General features: G+C 46.5%; 1 pseudogene across 1 annotated transcript; it reads right to left on the reverse strand.

The window, feature by feature from the left end:
• Positions 1-500: 500 nt before the first annotated feature.
• Positions 501-1,215, reverse strand: LOC116911177 (annotated as a pseudogene). Its single transcript, XR_004389317.1, has one exon. The product of XR_004389317.1 is annotated as a 60S ribosomal protein L13-like (transcript).
• Between the last annotated feature and the right edge of the window lie 4,428 nt (positions 1,216-5,643).

A 5,643-nucleotide genomic window follows, 5' to 3' on the forward strand; every position in this document is an offset into this window, starting at 1 on the left:
TTCTCATCAAACGTTCTTATATCATCCAGGACCACCTACCCACGGTAGGCACTGCCCATGGTAGGCTGGGCCCACCCATACCCATCATTAATCCAGAAAATGCCCCCGAATACTTGCCTGCAGGCAGTCTGTCTGATACAGGTATGTTCTCATCTGGGATTCCTCTTCCCAGACAGAAACCTACATATGGATAATTATACTGTGGATGTGGGTGAGCCTGGAAGAGAAGCATGGCTCAGGGAGAGACGGAACTGCTGTTTCAGGACTCCATTTACATTGATTACCTTAGAGGGGTGGGTGTTTTGTCTGCACGTATACAGGTGCCCAAAGTGTGGGCCCAGCACCACATGTAGGTCAGAAGAGCCTGCTGAATACCCTGGAACCAGAATTACAAATGGTTATGAACCACCAAGTCAGGGCTGGAGACAAACACAGATCCTCTGCGAGAGCAACAGATGCTCTAAACCACTCAGCCGTCTCTCAAGCACCTGGCAATGACATTTTTTTTTTTTTTTTTTTTTTTTGCTTTATGGAAAATTTATTACAACTCTCCAGCCGTGCATTACTTCTTCTTCTCAACGTCTTGCTCTGCGGCTTCTTTCGCCCTCTTTGCTCGGATGCCAAAGAGCCGGGCATTGGCTCGGGCCATGCGAAGGCTGGCGAAAGCCTGAAAGTTCTTCTCCTCTTCCGTGATGGCTCTGGCCTTCTCCTTTTTGTACATATTCCGGATGGGCATCACAGGTCCTGTTAGCTGCGTGGCCAATTTAAGTTCTTCAGCAGAACTGTCTCCCTTCTTCGGAGCAGAAGGCTTCCTGGGGAGAAGTATGAGCTTGGAGCGGTACTCCTTCAGGCGCTGCACGTTGGCCTGCAGTGACTCAGTGGATTTGTTTCGCCTCCTTGGGTCCACAGAGATGCCGATGGTGCGTGCCATTTTCTTGTGGATACCAGCCACCCTGAGCTCCTCCAGGCTGAAGCCCCGGCCAGCCCGGACCTTGGTGTGGAATCTAACTGTAGGGCACCTCACGATGGGCCTGATGGGACCGGACCGGGCAGGAGGGGCGATGCGCACACTTTCGCCTGCCGGGCCTTTGCGCTCTGCGGATCTTGCGTGCCTGCTGGTTGAACCACGTGTCCACTCGCTGCTGCCAGTCCTGTGGAAGTGGGGCTTCAGGATCATGCCATTCCGGCTGGGCGCCATGGCTGCCTCCTGTACAGGAGAACGCCGACATTTATTTAAAAAAAAAAAAAAAAAAAAATCAGGGTTGGGATTTAGCTCAGTGGTAGAGCGCTTGCCCAGAAGCGCAAGGCCCTGGGTTCGATCCAGCTCAAAAAAAGAAAAAAAAAAAAAAAAAAAAAAATCCCGGGCTGGAGAGATGGCTCAGCGGTTAAGAGCACCTGACTGCTCTTCCAGAGGTCATGAGTTCAATTCCCAGCAACCACATGGTGACTCACAACCATCTGTAAAGAGATCCGATGCCCTCTTCTGGTGTGTCGAAGACAGCTACAGTGTACTTATATATAATGAATGAATGAATGAATAAATCTTTAAAAAAAAAAATCCCGTCTCTGTTTATGCACAATGATCATAAGTAGAAGCTGGGCAGTGGAGGCACACGCCTTTAATCTCAGCACTTGGGATGCAAAGACTGTCAGGATCTCTGAGTCTGAGACCAGTCTGGGCTACAGAGTAATAGGACAGCCAGGGCTACAAAGAAAACCCTGTCTCAAAAAACAAAACAAAACAAAAAACACCCAAGCCATACTCTTTGACCTGGGGTGGAAGAAGTCAAAAGTCGATGAATTCTCACTCTGTGGCCACGAGGTGTCCGATGAAGATGATGACTCTCCTCTGAGACCCTGGAGGCCCGTGTGTAGCAGGTACAAGGTATGGTTGTGATGAGACGGCTTTCTTATCCGGAGGAGACTCCACCCTTTCCCATCATCCACCTCGAGATGCTGGCCCATACTGAGGATGACAGGCTCCAGGCAGAAGCGGGGTGTCTATGAGAAGCTCCAGAGTCCAGTGGCCAGGTTCCCACTGTTCAAGCAGCAACTCCATGCACACCAAGCTGCAGAACGAGGAACATGAGATTGAGGACCAAGTCCAAGGTCCCTGGCTATCATATCTCAAGCAAGTAGGGCTTCTTGTTTTGAAAACATGAAGCAGCTCATTCCTGATGGCCATGGGGTTAGCGCTATGTCTCTACGTGTGGTCCTCTGGACAAGTGGTAGGTCCTGTACTTGTGAGGGCTCCCTCCGTGCTCAGAAATCATTCCCTATGAGTAACGTTCACTGACAAATCTCACATCCAGCCTCCAAGTAAAACACCTACTATGAGCAACATTCATATATATATATATATATATATATATACATACACACACACAAAACTGTCAAGAGTATTTTAAAAGTATTTTTTAAAAATCTAAAAAGAAAAGAAAAGCAACAGTGGAGAAGTGGGGGATGATAGAAACAGGGGAAGACTGAGGAGAAAGAGTGACTATTTGAACCTCTCCACAGAGAGGCAAGCCGACTCTTTGGCCAACGATGCTTGCATCCATACTGAGGGCCAGAGTTCAATCTCCGGGACCCAGGGGTAGAAGAAGAGAACCGATTTCTGGAAGTTGTTCTCTGACCTCCACAAGTGCCAAATATAGTGTGTGTGTCTACACACACACACACACACACACACACACACACAAATAAAAACAGCAACATCAGAGCTGGCATATGACTCAGCATTAGAACCCTTGCCTTGCTTGTAAAGGCCCTCAGTTTTATTCGGGGCACCACAAAAATGAGTAAAAATAAAAACAAAACAAAACAAAAAAACTACCCAAAGCTACGTTAAGAGCTTGCTGACACACAGGATCACACAGGAGAGTATGACAAACACGCGTGCTATAGCAGCACTCAGAAACATCCTGGGCACTGACACCTCAGGCTTTAATCCCATAACTCAGGAGGCAGAGGCAGATGCTCTCTGGGAGTTTGAGGCCAGCCTGGGCTACAGAGTGAGTTCCAGGTCAGCCAGGGCTATTCAGAGACCCTGGTTTGAAAAAACCAAAACCAAAACAAAACAAAAAGCAAACCAAACCAAATTTAAAAAAAAAAAAAAAGAACCCACGGTGTTGCTATTTATTGACTGAGTTTTTTGGCTGCCTTGAGTTTCCTGTCTGAGAACTGGGGTAATAATAATAGCATATGGGTTCACTATTAGGTTTTTAAACGGTATGTACAAAGTGCTTAGTATCTGAAGCACAGTGACCTGCACCCAGTTAGTAACTAATCTTACTCTAACTGGTACAAATGTGAGGGAAGATGCTATTCCCCATAAACCGATTCCCAAAGTCCCATTCATCCAAGTTTCTCTTCGGCAACCTCCATCCTGTCTGGATGTCTTTCCGCACCACTTAATGAAAACCTTGTCTTAGTTAGGGTTTTATTGCCATGAAGAGACACCATGACCATGGCGACTCTTACAAAGAAAACCGTTTAACTGGGGCTGGCTTACAGTTCATCCACTATCATCATGGCAGGAAGCACGGTAGCACGCAGGCAGATGTGGTGCTGGAGAAGGAGCTGAGAGCTCTACATCCGGCTGGGCAGGCAGGAAGAAAGAAGACTGAGACACTTGGCTTTGCTTGAGCTTCTGAGACCTCGAAGCCTACCTTCTGGTGACACTTCCTCCATCCACACCACAGCTGCTCCAACATAGCCACACCCCTTAATAGAGTCCCTATGAGCCTCTGGGGTCATCTTCATTCAAACTTCCACATAGCCCCATATAAATTCCTTTTTTAAAAAAGTATTTATCCCTCTGTCGTACGTGCATGTACAGTCCTTTGGTCACTTTCATTCCCCCCACCGCCCCATCCCTCTCCCCTTTCTTATGGTTTTCTATCTAGTCCTATCCCATGTTACCCTCTCTTCTCCAAGTACAATCTAAGTCTCTACTCCTCTAAGTACAATAAACAATAAAACAATAAGGAAGACATTGTTTTAGATTGACCTTGAACTCATAGAGATCCGCCTGCCTCTGCCTGCCAAACACTGGTATATGTGTGCCACATACCGAGCAATGAAAAGATTCCTTTAAGAGGGACCATACGGATGTGCACGATGGCACGTGCCTGCGGTCGCAGCACTTGGGAAGCAGACAATGCTGGATCCTTTTTGTCAGCTTGGCACAAACCTAGCTATATCTGGGAAGATGGAATTTTTTTTAAAGATTTATTCATTTATTATATGTAATCACACTGTCACTGTCTTCAGACACGCCAGAAGAGGGCATCGGATCTCTTTACAGATGGTTGTGAGCCACCATGTGGTTGCTGGGAATTGAACTCGGGACGTCTGGAAGAGCAGTCGGGGCTCTTAACCACTGAGCCATCTCTCCAGCCCCCGGAAGATGGAATCTTAAACGAGAAGAATGTTCCATAAAATTGACCTAAGGCAAGTTCTGGGAGCCATTTTCTTGATTGATGATTGATGTGGATGGGCTTAGCTCACCTTGGGTTGCCGGTGCCAACCCTGGGCAGGTGGTTCTGCCTTGTATGAGGATGCAGGCTGAACGAACCTAGAGCAAGCCAGTAAAGTGTTCCTCTATATCTTCTACTTCAGTTCCTACCTCTGTGTTCCTGCTTTGGGTTTCTGCCCTGACTTCCCTCAGTGGCAGAATGTGCTCTGGCAGTTGTGAGAGGAGATAAACCATTTTCTCCCCAAGTTGCTTTTAGTGACAATGTTTTATCACAGCAATGGGTATCCTATCTAAGACACAGAGAAAGGGGCATAGTGAATCTGAGAACGACCTGAGCCATGAAGCAAGATTTTGCTTCAGAAATAGAAAACAAACAAGCAAGCCCCAAAGCAAAATAAGGGCTTGGCAGGATGGCTCAGTGGGCAGAGGTACTTGCTACCAATCCTGACAACCTGAGTTTGATCCCTGAAACGTGATGGAGAGAGAGAAATGGCTTCTGCAAGCCCATGCACACATGCCTTCTTAAATAGAAAACAAGCATAAATTGTTCTTAAAAACCATGACTCCCCAGTTTTCAGTCTTGTTTATATGTGTTGACTATTTGGAGGGTCATTTAAGATGTATTTATTTATTTATTTAATGTCTCTATCTTCATGTACACCTGCAGGCCAAAAGAGGGCACCAGATCCCATTACAGACAGTTGTGAGCCACCATGTGTTGCTGGGAATTGAACTCAGGACCTCTGGAAGAGCAGCCAGTGCTCTTAATCTCTGAACTGTCTCTCCAGTCACAGACATTACATTTCTTTTTTCTTTTTTTAAGATTTATTGGAGGGTCATTTAGACCCAGCAAGACTATGTTCGGTTAAGACATTATAGATTTTTAAACCTATGTTGATGATAGAAGAGTCTTCTTGGGGTTGGCTTTTGCGTTTGGGACTTTAGTCTCTTCCAGAAATAAGCTTTTTGTTCTTAGAGACAGAACCTTAGTATGCAGTCCTGGATGACCTGGAACTTACCGCATAGACCAGGCTGGTCTCAAACTTACAGAGATCTGCTTTTCTCTTCACCCCAGTGTTGGGGTTAAAGGCCTATGCCACCATGCCAGGCTACAACTAGGCAATTTTTTTCATGGTTAGTTTGGAGTTTGTTTTTGAGGCTCC

This window comes from Rattus rattus, chromosome 10 (genome assembly GCF_011064425.1).
Source record: "Rattus rattus isolate New Zealand chromosome 10, Rrattus_CSIRO_v1, whole genome shotgun sequence".
Lineage (NCBI taxonomy): Eukaryota > Metazoa > Chordata > Mammalia > Rodentia > Muridae > Rattus > Rattus rattus.